Source organism: Fragaria vesca, linkage group LG4, assembly GCF_000184155.1.
Source record: "Fragaria vesca subsp. vesca linkage group LG4, FraVesHawaii_1.0, whole genome shotgun sequence".
In the NCBI taxonomy this organism is placed as follows: Eukaryota; Viridiplantae; Streptophyta; class Magnoliopsida; order Rosales; family Rosaceae; genus Fragaria; species Fragaria vesca.
The window spans coordinates 21,177,627-21,194,360 of record NC_020494.1 but is presented as its reverse complement, the minus strand read 5'-3'; positions in this window follow the sequence as shown (position 1 = coordinate 21,194,360).

The window sequence follows — 16,734 nt, the reverse complement described above, 5'->3', positions numbered from 1 at the left end:
CGTACCACTCACGAATTAGGCCTAAGCCTGATGTCAATCTGGGGTCTCGTCTGCTCGAGCCTCTTCACATCCTGTTCCAAATATAATATTAATTTCCCAACCAATATCCAATATTTAATCAAAATAGGCAAAATTACCCGAGAGCCATTATTACGCTCATCATTGCCTAACTTCGATATTCTTACATCGGAACAATCCGAACTTAAATATCATACTCAACAGTCGTAAATACAACCTCCCCAAAATTCGACTTAAATCCTACGGCCGGATTCTACATTAATTAACCGCCAAAAATACCAAACTTCGGAAATTCACAAACCTATCCAAATCTCATCCAAAAATTCCATAATTCACTTCAATAATATCCCCTTAATATTCTACATCAAAAACCATAAAAATCTCCTAACCGGCGGCGGCGCCGCCGGCAGCGGCGGCCGGCAGCCGTTTTCCGGCGACCTGCAAATGCTACCAAATTTTAACAGAATCTTCCTCTCAATCTCCTCTATAACTTTCATGACTAACACATCACCCAATTCCAAGCCTAACTAGGCTAATCGAACGAAAACAACTTAAACATCATAAAACTTCCACCTCAAATTTCTCCTTACCTAGCTCAAGAGGGAGGGAGCTGCTTGGAGGGGTTGTTGCACGGGAGGAGGGCTACAAAACCGTATCAAGCTTGCCCGGATTGGTGGCCGGAGGAGGAAGTTCCGGCGAAGGGAAGCCTTGGACAGTCGGCGGTTCCGGCGGCTTTTTCTCCTCTTCGGCGGCACCACCGGCTCGGACACTAGGCCGGGGAGGGAGAGGAGGTGACGGGGGTCCGATCTGGGCTGGTGCGGCGGCGGTTGGTGGCCGGACGGCGGCGGGAGGACGGCCGGAAATTCTTCTGGGTGTAGAGAGGGGAAAACCGGGTGAGAAGAGAAGAAAAATCGGGAGGGAGGGAGAAGAGAAAGAAGAAGAAATGGGTTGGGCTCGGCCCAGCCGACCCAACACCCCTTTTAACCCATAATTCCAAAATTCAACACCCCGAAAAATAATACCCGAATAAAAATTACCTTTTACTAGCTAAAATTTACTATTTTTACCGTCGTCGTATTTTCCTCATACGAATAATCCTCCGCACATAATCGTCCCCGAAACCCCTCTAGGGACCAATTAAACTATTTACTCAATGATCGAGACGGTAAAATTCTTATTATAATCACGCTAGTAAATAAGGTAAAAATATAAGGGTCGGGATGTGACACTCCTTATATGTTTGAAATCCTTTAGCCCATAGCCAATCACTCAAGCATACTAATCCTTCAACCATATTTGGCGTGAGTGAGGCTCTGAAAGGGTCTACCACCCTCTTTCCAAGACTGAATGCTGATTCGGAAGCCACTGTGGAAGCAGGAACAACAAACACATCCTTTGCTATTTTGGATAGAATGGGATACCTTGCAGCATTCTCCTTCCACCAACCCAAAATTTCAAATTTTGAGTTGGATAGGTCTTCTACAGCTTCCAATAAGTATTTGTCCAACTCATTCTTGATGACAACAATATCTTTTTCCTGCCGTAACAACTTGAACATGTGCAGGTTCGCTGCATGACTATCCTCATCAACTTCTTGTTGTCTAGGCTCAACCATTGGCATGGTCACATTCCTTAAAGTTGTTGCAGCCACTGGATCATTGTCTGCAATAGGAAGAAAAAGTTGTTCAGTTAGTGTCCCCAACATAAAAGAAAGAAAAAAAAAAGGGAAGACTAAATTTAAAAAAAAATAGCAAAGGATTACCTGCATAGAACTTAAATAGTGAGGTTAAAGTTTGTACTACTTCATCAATCCTCCTTTGTGCAACTTCCTTCACATTTGATTTGTATTTGGCTGCAACAGCTTTGGGAAGAAGAAAATCAAGATACAACACCTTGTACCTTGGATCTAAAACCACAGCAATAATAAGAATTTTGTTTAAGTCTTCAAGCTGCAACCAATACTTGTCAAATTTCGCTCTCATCGACTTGCCAATGTTAACAAAAAGTGGATCATTACTCGCTACACACTTATCAAGCTCATCAACAATGGTACACATCCAAAGCAATGGCCCATTAGCAGTAACATACTTAGTGGCACTAAACTTCAAGATTGCTTCATGGAAAATCTTGATATACTTGACAAGCCTAGCTGCCTTTTCCCAATCTTCAGCTATAGGCGGCCCTATCTTCTCTTGGAAGTAAGCCTTAAATTGCTCATCCTCATCCTCTAGCCTCTTAAAAGCCGCTTTGTACTTGTATGCAAGATCTAACATAAAGTATGTTGAATTCCATCGAGTGTAAACATCTAAAGGGACAATTCCCCCCTTATGCTCAATCTTTTCTTGAGCTGCACATTTCCTAAACTTCTCTAGCCTTGCCGGTGATGATTTAATATACTTGACACAATTCCTAATTCCATCAATAGAAGTGCCTAGCTCATCCATTCCATCCCTCACAATGAGGTTCAGAATATGGCAGCAACATCGCAAATGCATAAAACTACCCCCTAACACCAACTGATTCCAATTTCCTATCTTCTCCTTCATATAATCTAGAGCCACCTGGTTTGGACTTGCATTATCCATAACAATTGTAAAAACCCTATCAATCCCCCACTTGCTCAAACATGATTCAACAAGCATTCCTATTGTCTTACCCTTGTGATTTGGAATCACACAAAAGTACAAAATTCTTTTATGCAACCTCCATTGAGCATCTACGAAATGAGCAGTCAACACCATATAATTAATGTTTTGGATACTTGTCCAAGTATCAGTAGTAAGTGAAACCCTCTGCTGATTTGTAACTAAATACCTCCTTAGAGTCTCTTTCTTAGCCTTATAAAGCGTTAAAATATCCCTAGCTACTGTTCTCCTAGAGATCTTCTTAAACTCAGGCTGAGTCACCCTCATGAACTCTCTAAATCCTTCATTCTCAATAAAAGAAAATGATAGTTCATCACGAACCACCATTCTCGCACAAGCTAGCTTAGAAGTCTTATTCTCAAAGGCAATAGCAACTAAATTACCTCCCTTCTCAGTCGGTTCAAAAGAAAGTTGCCTCTGCCTCTTGCTCCCAACATAAACAGGCGACTTCCGGCATTGCAAAGTCACATGACCCTTCATCGTAGATGCACCATTGCTTCTAGAGTCGCTGGCCTAAGTCTGAGGGTAGTACTTACACTTTGCACGACCTGGCTTCCTCATACTCCCATCTACATTCTTCATCTTGACAAAATGATCCCACACCATTGAGATGTTCTTCCTCTTGTTTGAACAACCTTCTTCTTCTTCTTCTTCTTCTTCAGGAATATGAAGAAGAGGTGGAAACGGTGGAACCGGTGGAGGAGCTACCGATGGAGGTGGAGGTGGAGGACTCGGTGAAAGGGTGGTTCGACTGGTTCCGGTGCTTTTAGAAGGCGAGGATGAAGGTGTGAAGGACGACATACCATTCAGTGAGTGCCCTTCCATAATCTGCAAAACACAAAAACCCCAAATCAATTTTCAAACCCTAATTCAAGAACGAAACTAGAAACTCTAATTCATCTTTCAAAGAGAGAATAAAAGAAGATTAAGAAGACAGTGAGAGAGATTGAGAGAAGAGAGAGGTAGAGAGTAGAGACCGTAGAGTGAGGGGAGAAGAAAAGTCAAGAAAGAGATGGAGATGGAGATGCAGCTAGGGTGGGAGAAAAAAAGTCAAGAAAGAGATGTGAAAAGAGATGTGAAAGTGGGAGAAGAAAACTCAAGAAAGAGATGCGGCTAGGGTTAAAACTCTAAATTTCCCTCTATATATATTATATAGTATATACACCTACATATTATAATAGAAGCGGGTCAGTCGGTTTGAAAGCGGGCGGTTTTGTACCCGGAATTGCAACTGCACCGAATCAAACGGGTTCGGTGCGGTGTGTGAGCAAAACGAGGTCGTTTTGCCTAAATTCGGTTAACCGCACCTAATATTTCGGTGTGGTGCGGGCGGTGACTGCATTTCGGGCTCAATATGCCCAGGCCTAAGAACGAAGACTAGAGACCCTAAATTTCTTGTTTTTCATTTTCATTTTTGATCCGATCAAATTGTACTCCAATAATAAAAGTATATTTTCTTCGATCTCGGGTTCTCACCTTCTAAGTTAGAAACACTTACGACTATTTTTTTGGGTTTCAATTTTGTTAACGGTATTAGAATATATGCATGTAGTGTGACGTGAATGACTGGATTAAAAATATTACATTTTAGTTACTCGGTTCACTTGCACCTTGGTGCGTAGAAGAATTTTCGTACATATTGCTCCACTTGAGGCACATAGATCTAGGTTGATGATCTCAGCATCAACGAAGGCACGATCACATGAAACCAAATAGTTATGTAGTCCGTAACAACACTCGATCACAACCCTGGATAAGAGTCGTAAATTCGAGCACATGTGAGCACAAGAGAAGGAACCGAATGTACTGACCCATTCAACATTGACATTAGAGATGCCAATTGACCGAAAAATACGCAGTTGGTTAATTTTTTATTTATTTTAGCAGACAAGGAACCCAAATCTCTATCTTTACTTCAACCAAGTTGTCATACAAAAAGCAAAAAGCACATAATAGTTGGCCTCATATCATCTAAGAGACAACAACTCAGATGATAGTTGACCTCACATAATATTTGATCTCATATCATCCAAGAGAAAGCAAAAGCCACTTCTATAATGGTTCATGTACTATGTACACGCAAATGCCTACATCTTAATATATGACGGTAAAATGCCAAAGGACGGTTTCAACTGCGAATGGCGACCTACGTACATATCTTCCGACCTAATTAAGTTTGACAACTATAAAGTAGATTCCTTCAACTTTGGGCAACTTTAGCAATTTTTAAAAGAGTGTTAATAACTTAAAATCATCAATTTTTAGCACACCTATGACTCTGCCATGTTGGAGTTATAAGCATCTTGTATTCCTTGACGTTGCAGTAGGTGAACTATGATTGTAACAGGATTCATGGTGAGCCTTCAGATAACCGCTCTTTTTTTCCCTTTGAAAAGTCTTCCTCTCTTCAATCGGACCCTGACAAGCGTTGCACGTCCTCCGGCGGTTATGCTCCTTTAGCAAGTGAGTGAGGTAGTCACTGATATCCTGTTTAGGTTAGAAGGTACACTTTTTGATGACGACTAATTCTGCCATGATCTTGCGATTCGATATCAAGCGACAACAAGAGACAGAGACTACTAGTAGAGCGACGAGTGAAAGAAGCACACGTAGTTGATTACACTTGCAACTCCATTCGTCACTCCATGATGAAACATCACCTAATCCAACCTCACCATATATACTTCACCATCAATTGCCCAAACTTATAGTTTATGTAGCGCATGACAGCTTCTCATGAGACACAAAGTGGTTACAAGCTGGTTTGAAACGGTCATGTTCATGTATATGTCAAGAGCAGTTATGTGCGAACATGGTCTTGGTAGCATTCTTGATCTTGGCAAGCGTCCAACAGCCAAATACTACATAATAAATGACTGCATCAAGTACTAACACAAAATGAATCGAATATGGTAAGATTAAATGATGACAAAACAATCATTTAGTGACAAAGATTATTAGTCTTCAAACATTCGACAATTCACTAAAAAACTTCACCAAATTATCATTATTGTAACCCTCACCAACAAATACATGGTTATCCACCTAGATCCTGATATTAGCAAGGTTTTGGGTGTTCGTAAGCTTAATTTTATCAAACAAACCAGAAACCATAAGGCTTCAGAGTTTTGGTGCATTAAGATGAAAATGGGAGAGATTGTCACTTTGAAGCAGAGTCAACTCTTCAAACGTGGGACAATTACCAATAATTTTGTCAAATGTACCTTGTTAAATGAAAACCCTTCGGAAGAACAATCCTTCAAGTTCTTGAACCCATTGAACGTGTCTAGGGGTGGATCCAACAAACATGTGAGAAACTTAGGGATCGAAAGTGAGTTGTTGGTTGGTGTACAAACAGTGGGGGATTTTGTAGAGATCCCGACCGCTAAAGAAGATGTCGAGCATTAACTCCTTGATTGAGAGCTCCGATACACGAAGGACCCAACGATCAACAACTCCATTGTCCACACTACCATCTCTGGAAACCTTAAATCTGCTTATGGCTCCAACATGATTTGCAAGGACGTGATCAACCATATTGATGAACATCGTGTCGCTCTAAAAAAGTTGATCGTCAAATAACAGTTACGAAAGGCCCACACCATTTGTAATAACCCGAGTTTTCAAAGATAACTATATTGTATGTATATTAGAATCTCGACTGTTAAGAAATATATGATTGAAGGTCATCACACTTCGAAAATCTCTTTATCATGACTTTACAAATTATGGTAACACCTTTTCGGTATTCAATTTTCTCTACACCCGACATTCGTTGTTGAGTTTGAGATTATTATTTTTCTTATCTTTGGTATGTATATTATTTTGCGCTAGTTAATATTACTAACACATTTGAATCTTGAGAAAGAAAACACCTAAGAAAGTCTTAATTGTTATTGTGAGTCAACATATACATATAAACATGAGTACATATATACATATATAACACAATGCAAATGCAAGTAAATTAAATATAGAAAGATAACTGATTTTCTTTCTCATTCATCTCACTATTATGTTTTCTAAGTGAACAATTACCCTACTACTCTAGTTTTGGCTTTGAAAGTCAAATTGGTGGGTTGGAAATTAAATTCCAATGCATGCTTTGTAGCCTATATAAACATATGATCTATTCATATTTCTCTCAAGCTTCAAGGTCAAGTGAAAAGCTGATCGGAAGCTTCCTTAGTTGGAAACAACATTCAACCAAGTCCCTCACACCAAAAGCACCTCACACCCAAAGTCCTTACACTTTGCTCTTGAAAAGTTCTTTTCTTCTTTCTTTCAATGAAATACAAGCTTGAATCAAAGACTTAACTCTTGAATTCACTTCTTTTTAAGCATACGAAAACTCTCTTATAGTCTTTTGCCTTAGATTTTGATCAACTGGAAGAACAAAGAATAAAATGGTATAAAAATGTGGCTGCTGCATAATTCTAATTTTCGTACATGTAGCTTCTGTTTTATCTTATTAAAGTGACACTACATTAATCTACATGAAAAATGTTTCAGTTTAGGCTTTTGAATCACTCAAAAATGTTAAGAAACGAAGAAGCTCATTACGCCAATTTTGCCTTCAGACGACCAGTCGTCTGATTACTTTTTTGCGTATCGTCTATCGAGCAGTCATCTGATAAGCATTCAGTCGACAAGCATAATCTGTCGTCTGAAGAAGGTTATACGACATACTGTATGTCGTCTGTATGAATTTAAGTTCGTAACACAAAAAATGAATATGTCGTTAGATTACGTTACAACGACAGAGAACTGTCGTTGAAAGAAGAATTAATCAGCAAATAATTTCATCCGTCTGTCGTCTCAAATTTATTCTAACGTCACTTATATGATGTTGGAATGGTTTTTTTTTATCTATCCTCTTAATTTATCAGTCGTCTGTATTCTAGTACTACTATGCTTTTCTGTCGTAACAATAGTTTAAAACCTCAAAACTCAGACGACATACACTATTGTCTTCTTTTACTTTAAGACGACATATAAATGGAATATATGTTGTCTGATTTTGATTTGGAGGTCACCAAAGCATTTGCGCAAACTAATTTAGAAATCTAAATTCATTCTCATTGCCAAAACCAACAATATTTACAAAGAGTTATTTGTCCTAAGTAGACATATAAGCTATAACAACAATAAGTTATTACTCTAAAATGACCTACAATACATATTTGCAAGTTCAAAGTCACCTATTTCCTTGACCAAAGCTATAACACCTACTAGACATTGTGCGGTTGAAAGATAGTCTTAACAGAAGGCTTCAACCACCAAGGATCCCAAGGCTTAATCATCTTGCTCAATTCCTCATATGCAACAGCTCTTAGAATAGTTTCTTTTCTTCTGCAAATAGAACCAATAAGGCAATGTAATTTCACTAATAACTGAAATTTCGATCAAATTAAGCAATAAAGAAGTCAATTCTAAATGATACTAGATTTCTTATGACTAAGATTCTATTATTAAAGTCTTAATAATTCTTGATAAGGGCAACTCCAACATGTTAAGAATGAGATTACCCTGAGAATGTTAGGACTTAAAATATAGGATTCCTATTTCACGAAAAAAAAATCAAGAAGGCAAGATAGTAGGAACAAAGAATTAATCAACTTCCATTGGATGCTTACTGTTTTCTCCACCATTCCAACCTGATGTATAGTACTAAGAAGCTCTCCTTTATAAAAAGGGATCAAGCTAGGTTTCCACCATACAAATGGGAAGTTCTCTTGTATACTTTCCATCCTCCAGTTCATGCAGTCATACAAAATTTGACTCATAAAATTAGTTTTAGTTGTTACTCGGTAAAAACTATAAAACTCACAGATATACATGTATTTCTATTTTCTCATTTGTCACTCTCTTCTTTTGGTTCCAAAAGTCTGGAAATGTGAGCAATGAACATAAAACAATCAGAAATCATATATATATATATTTTTTTATACGAGAAATCATATAAAGTTGCAAAGAAGAAAATAATAGAGAAATTGAAATTGTAGGAAGAAACAACTTACTGCATAGAGCACTCCACCCTGCAAGAGCTGCTTTTTATCTCACATATTTCTTTTTGGTCATCTTCTGTGAAACCCAATCGTGACCATAAACTTTTAACTCAAGAGACTTGCACAATCTATTCTTTTGATTGTCAAGCAATATCAAAGTATTAAAAGAATTTCATATAGATAGAATGACATGATTCTACCTTAATTTGCCGTAGTCAACATGACTTCTTGGGGTTCACAAGCCCTGAATTAAACAGATCGACCTAACCTACTGCAAAATTTACTTTCACAAACAAGTTGCACTTGATACTATTACAATACATATACAGTACACATCATGAGGAAGTATATATACCTGGAGTGTGGTAGCTAGAGTCATCCATTGCCAATGAGCTGGTGTATCTGCCCATGCAATTGCAAGCCCTCTTGCGCCCATGTAACATATTTTGCCAAAAGAAAGAGAGAGAGAAAGATTGTGTCCATAAACACAATAAATTTTTCAGAATAGGTCTTTAGTTATGTAAAATGTAATATAAGTTTCAAAATGCACAACATCATACAATGCCATAACTAGAAGTTACAAGTTGTAGTAACATGATCTTGGATATGTGAATCACACATCCATTAGGGCAATCATGTCATATATTGTCACATCCCGACTCTTAAATTTTTTACCTTATTTACTGGCTTGGTATTAATAAGAATTTTACCGTCTCCGTCAATGAGTTATGGTTTAATTAGTCCCTAGAGGGGCATTGAAGGACGATTATTTTGGAGAAATTATTCGTAGGAGAAAAATGTGACGACAGTAACAATGGTAAATTTTAGCTAGTAAAAGGTAATTTTTGTTAGGGTATTATTTTTGTGGTGTTATTTTTTGGAGTTGGGTTAGTATTTAGTTGGGTTAGGGAACCGGTTGGGAGGCCCAATTCCCTCCCTCTCTTTTTCTTTCTCTTTCTCTTCTCTCCTCTTCCCCGACTCTCTCCCGCTGCCGGAACTTCCTGCCGTCCGCCCGCCCGCCTCAGACCGCCGCACCGGTCCCAATCGGTCGGCCCTCAACCCAGCGTTCTTCCTAGACCAGTGGGAGCCGCCCTAGCGCTGCCGTGAGGGAGTTAGCTCGCCCGAAACTCGCTTGAAACGTCCGACTGTCGTGGTGGTTCTCTCGCCGAAGCTCCCTCCTCCGGCCGTCATAGCCGGCGATTTTTGGCTCGTTTTGAAGCTCTCCTCCCGTGCATCAATCCCTCCAAAGGGCTCATCCTCTCTTGGTCTAGGTAAAGAGAATTGGTGAGTGGAAGTTTTAGGGCTTATTTGGGTGTTTTCGTTCAATTGACCTAGTTAAGCTTGGAATTGGTGTTTGTGCTAGTTAGGAAACTTGTAGAGTGGGTTGAGAGGAAGATGCTGTAAAAATTTCTTAGGCATTGGAGGTCGCCGGAGTCGGTCTCCGGCCGCCGCTGTTTGGGAGATTTTTATAGTTTTAAATGTGGAATATTAAAGGGAGTTTATTAATGTGATCGAATTATGGAATTTTTGTATGAGTTTTGGATAGGTTTGTGAATTTCCGAAGTTTGGTATTTTTGCGGTTAATTAATGTAGAATCCGGCCGAAGGATTTAAGTCATTATTTTGGGGGAGGTTGTTTTTACGGCTTCCTATTATGGTATTAAAATTTGGATCGTTTCGATTTAGGAATATTGAAGTTAGGCAATGATGAGCGTGGTTATGGCTCACATTTAATTATGCCTATTTTGTATAATTATTGGAATTTCGGTTGCGAATTTAATTATACATTTGGAACAGGATGTGAGGAGGCTCGAGCAGAAGAGGTTTCGGATCGACATCAGGCTTAGGCTTATTTTGTGAGTGGACGTTTGTTTTAAATAATGTGCATGCAAATGGTTTATTGATGAATAATTTTTGTTGTTCGAGAATAACTGAAATTAAGAATTTCGGTGAGTATATATATATATATATATATCCTATTTTTGGATGATTAAGAGAATAGTATGTATATAAATAAATGCTAGCTAGCTATACGTGTTTTTCCATCATAATGAGGTAAAAATTTCATTATGGCGCTACGTAAGCGTTAAACGCAAGCGTCGTAGCCCTATATAAATATAAGAATTTATATAGGGAATTTGCACGTATATATATATACACCGTCTTTTCCGCATAATGAGGTAAAATTCTATTATGGCGCGACGTGAGCGTTAGACGCAACCGTCGTTGCCTTGTACGAATTTCTATTTTTCTTATTTGTTTCATAGAATTCGTATAAGGAATATGACGGGTGTAAATACTTACATATATATATATATATATTTGTTTAGCCTGAGAGGCTTTATTTTATTAAGTTTGGAGACTAGTCAGAGCTAGTCATGTAATTGCCAATCAATGAGTTGAGAGCTTTTGAGCTGCCGCATGGAGTATATTTTCTATGAAAATTTAAATTGGGAAAGCATAAATATTTTCATTAAATTCATTTTTGTCCACTCACTCTAACGTTTGCAAATGTTTTCCTCTGGGCCCTTCATTTTAAAAATGCCCAGTTTGCAGGTTAGCTTTGTTGAGGTCGGGCGTACATGGAGAAGAGGCATAGTCATTAGTATAACTTCCTCTTTTTTTTTTATATATATATTTCTAGTTCATTTCCTCTCAAATAGAGTTGCTCTGAACCTGTGATGGTTGGTTTGAGTTTTTCTATAAAATTAGTAAATAAATTGGGAGATGTTGTATTTTGGGGAGCACGAAGGCTCTAGGAGTTCAAGGTTGGATTTGGATTTTCAGAAGTGTTTGCAGGTAGAAGGGTTGTCCATTTTCAAGGAAGGTTATGTGGAATTTTCGGTAAACTTTCCTTAGAGGTGGTCCCCGCAGGATTTACTTAGGATTTCAGGGTGAAATTCGGGGTGGGTCCTGACATATATAAATATGAAAGACACTGAATCCGTTCCTTACTTGTCTTATATCATGATAAGCTAGAAATTGCCATAGGCTGTTCATTTCAAAGTTCAAACTCTCTTCCAAGTGACATCAAATCTCAAGTGGAGAAAATGATATACTCAGGTAACCTCCACTACTCAAGTCCAAAATTATAAAGATATAGAGACATATCAAGTATCAACACACCTACATATATATCCACACACATTCCAAAATAGAAACTGCAAAAATCATGCACTTTCCAATTACAGAGTTATTGGCGAAAAGAAAGGCAAAACTGGGCAAGTAGGATTAGAAATGAGAGAATTGAATATCATATAATATAGAAAACAGCCTCTTAGATACAAATTACTATTAACTATTAACTTCAGTATGAAATCCAGAAATCAGAAAAAAAAAAAAAGGCTTATGAGATCCATAAATTCAGGTATAACGAAATGAAGCAAAGATTGCATCGAAAAACAACAAAAAGGTGCGCCATGCTTCTGGGTAGATTAGTGTTACTGCTCATCATTCCCTACATTAATGAAGCAAACAACAATTTCATGAAAAACTTCTCATATATATATAAATAAATATAATGTATAGTGAAAAATGAGAGAAGGTACCAGACAAGTATTGGCGGAAGGCTTGCGGGGATTGCAGACGAAACCCTAGACGAAATCAACACAAATTTGGAGAATTCAAAGCGCGAATGAGATGAAAGTTTGGCTTACGTGATTGAGCATAGGGATGTGGATTTCATCGAGAGGCTCGTTTCGGCGAGCGGCGTCGCTTAGGTAGTTGTGGAGGAAGCGGAGCGAGTCGTCGAGGGAGCCGGAGACGGAGGCGAGAGGAGGAAGAGGAGAGAGCTACGAAACAACGTCGTGTAGCTTTTTGGGGCGGGCGGAGAGGAGAGGAGAGAGGAGATTGCTCGGCCAAGAGTGACTGAGGGTTTCTATATGAATACTCACTTGTTCATCTAGAGAATCTCAAAAAGCCCTGCACCCCCAAATATGAACATCAACAAACCCTAAATCAGGCAAATCCCCAATCCAACAAAACTCTCTATCAACCAAGCAAAACCCTAATCCAACAACACCCTAAATCAACCCAGCGACAGACGGATTTTAATTCGCTTAAGGGAGAGATCTAGAGGAGAGAATTTGGTTTGTGAGGAAGAGAGGTTTCAGTTTGTGTTGAGAACGAGGGAATTGAGAACTTAAACAATTTTTCGGGGAGAGAGAAAGTCTATCAAGTGTCCAAACAACGCCATACATTGTGTCAAAAAAAAAAAATTACGTCAATTGAAGAGACGACAAAAAAGTGTCATCTTAAAACGAACAATCTTATTACTCATTTTGGCTTGTTTTTAAGACGACAGATGATTGTCGTATAATGAACACTGTAAGTTTAACTGACTGCGCGTTGTAACATTCAGACGACAGATATTTAAATGTCTGTCGTAAAAATTTATCAGACGATAGTAAAAACGACTTCCGATCTGTTGTCTGATCCTTGTCACCTGATTGCAAAATTGGCGTAGTTAAGTTATAGCTAAAAGAAGATTTCTACTTTTTAAGTATTATTTCCGGAAACCGGCGAGTTCATGCATTTTCCGGCCACCGGAAATTATAAAATTCTGATTTAATCTTTATTTTATTGAATCAACTGTATAATATTGATATATAACTAATCTTATATCTTAATCTTCCCTTATAACTGAGTTCTAAAACCTTAAACGGTTAATTTTTATAACTTTTCCGGTGAACCTTGCCGGAAAACTCATAAGATGTTCATAACTTCAAATGATCATATCTCACTCATTTCTTATCCGTTTTCAATGATCTTTATATCAAATCGAAGCTTATAACCTGAACTTCAAATCTAGAGAATGTCAAGAATAATAATAAAAAATTACTGAACGTAATAATTTATGCAATTAAGGTTAATTAAATAGTAATCACTTTATGTACTTTGGAATATCATCGTTTCTGGACTTGAACACTATGGACTTGTTGACATGAACCTTACCACTGAATTCCTTGTGAAAATCCTTTCATAGTGATGTACTCACTTTGTTAAATCGGACTTGAGATGGACAACTTCACACCTTTTGAAGTTTAATGACTTTAATCAGAGAATCATGGACACGGTTGATTAACCCCATGAAATTGGACTTAAGGATTGAAACTACTAATAATAATATGGTTTGTTCAGTCAATAATATGGTTTATTTAAAGTCCGCAAATTTACTCTTTCATTGTTTGTGTTTTATCATTACTTACATTTTATTATGAATTCGATTATTTGCTTGTAAGCTTAAATTATTAATTGTTTGCTACATGAGTTTTTCCTTCTTGTGTATCATGTTTATGCTACATATGCATTCATTATGAAATATTCTTAAGTGCATGTATGTATATATGTGTGTTTATTTGTGTACATATACATATGTTACGATCTATAACTCATAAAGATTGTATTTGTGAATTTGACTATATATGTTTGAAAAGTTATGGAGCCGAGTGAATGGTACTACCCCCGTGCTCAAGTGAATTACTGGTAAAGTGTTTTATGTGGAAGTTAGCTATGGGCCCTAGTCCCATCAGATAGTGCACTATTATACTCATTGGGATGGAAGTGTCAAACCTTGAGTATACATGCTTTGACAAGTGGCCTTAGTATGCTGCGGCTTACTCGTGCTTTAGTATAGTGGACCTAGCACGTGGATTTTTGGATTGTTATCCGTTACTCTGAAACATTCACTTAGAAGAGAAGTATATTATTTTGATTGAACAGTTTGCTATATTATTAATATCTTATGATGCTAGGTGAAAAGATAATCGAGTATACATGAGTTAAATCATCAATTGATGCTGCATTTGTTGATTTGGTAAAGGACGCTATGATATTTGGTATTCAAAGTGGATTATATTCAATGTGCATTAATAATTGATTGTTTTATCATTTTTACTTTGTTATTCAATTTGCATCATTTTGTAAGACAGATTAATATAAGACTGTTGTCTATACTTACTGGGTTAGTGTAACTCATGATGCTACACATTCATGTTTTTCAGGTAACGAGTATATTCTTAGGGATGAGGTGAACCGACATAAACTAAACAAAGAATGTTTTATATTTCTACTTTTATTTCATCACAATAAATCTTTATTTGTGTTTACAAAATTTATCGATAAACTCAATCGATGTAAAAGAATTTTTGTTATATCAATTGAAAGTTTTACTCAAAACTATGTTTTTACGTTCAAGTTTTATTATTGTTTTATGGCTCACGTCAGAAGTTCACGAGCTATATTTCAGTATAATATTGGCCTTCAACTTGGGGGCATAACACCATTTGATGTATTTCAGGGATAAGCCCACACCTTTGGATGTGTTTTGTATTGATTAATTAAGTTACTGTTAAACCCTTAAAAATCCATATGATGTCAGCATCTAACTATGTGGGAATCTTTGTTTGAAAAAATCCATATGAAAAAGTCGAATTTTTCCTCTAGAGTTTTTCTCCTTGGTTGACAACTGATCGAGCAAGAGATGACGGCGAAGGGTGCAACGGTGCTTTCCGACATCTCAAAGGAGGCTGTGGTAGATCTTGCAAGTGAGGAAGGGTTGATCAACTCATTCTTTCACCTGTGTGGTCAGTTGCTTACCAAGAAAGCGGTTGTACGTGGCTCCGGTTTTTGCGTGGCTATCTTCGGGTGTGGCGGCTAAAGGAAAAGGTATTGATTAGTGAGGAGGCTAGGGGTACTTTTGTCTTCTAATTTAAGGACCACGAAGAGAAACGATGCCTCTTCCATGGAGGACCTTGGTACAAATATGTTGGGTTTTGAGCGCTGCCGAAAATTCCTTTGAACACTGTGGAGGTGTGGGTGGCAGTGTCAGGACTGCATGTTGCTATGTTCAACATTCGTGTCCTGACCCGGATTGGGAATGAGTTAGAGACTTTTGTTCAGCCTGATGAGGACGATTTGCAACACAAGGAGTCTATGTAGAAGATCAAGCTGATTCATGTTGTCAAACGACACATCTGGTCTCGACTGGTTTCTCGGTTTTCGCCGAAGCTGTCAGTCGAGCTAGGGTTTTGGTTTATAAAGTGTCATGACATCTATAAGGGGTGTGGGTTTTTCTTTCATGAAAATAAGGGTTGTGACACAGGCTTGTAAGTTGGGGTGACGTCGCCAGGCACGTCAAGTTGGTTTACAGTGGTGGAAACACCTACTGAGGTGGTGTTGGCTCCGTTGCTAAAGGAAGGATTGGCGTTGCCAAAGGCCGGAGATAGTTGGGTCTGGGTCGATGGAGGTAGGACGGGGACTAGAAATGGTGGTTGAGCATGGGGTCTTGGTGGCACTAGCTCTTCCTTTCAGCTTGTCTTTCTCCATGGGAAACCCTAATTTTGAATTAGGGGTTGAGCACTGTGAAGAGTTTGACTGGGCCGGGTCAAGCTGCTGGATCGGGTCAATTGTGTGGGATAAGGCTGTTTGGGTAGAGTAATAGGCTTCACACTGGGTTAAAGGCTGAATTGGGTTGTTGGCCCAAGGAGGCTGTTGGGCTGGGTGTGGCTGTTTCTAATGGGTTTCTAGGGGAGGAGGCTGGGCTTGTGTCACGCCCCCAAACCGAGACCATTATTATATAGAAATATGGTGCCCGAATTTGCGACATGAGTTGAAACAAATAAAATTTTCTCAAATAATTTATTAGAAGAAGAAATATATATGTCTGAATAATACTTTTATTAGAAAGGGAAAACATTAATAATTTACAATACCAAATATTTTACAATACGAAAGTTTTAGCAAGAGTATATAAAACATTACATTTATTCTCAAAATAGCAACAGAAAACATTCTTTTATTTAGTAAGCTCATCCCATTCCCCAAGCATCTATTCGTTACCTGAAAACAATAATGTGTAGCATCATGAGTAACACAGACCCAGTAAGTACAACTTACATTCTTATAATAGTGTGTCTTATAAGAAACCAGAAATAAACACAACTAAGTAAAAATGTACCAAGAATCATTTTGATTTGTTCATACTGATTCTTATTTATGCGCACACACACACACACACACACACACACACACACATATACAAGCGTGAATTAAATTTATCCATGT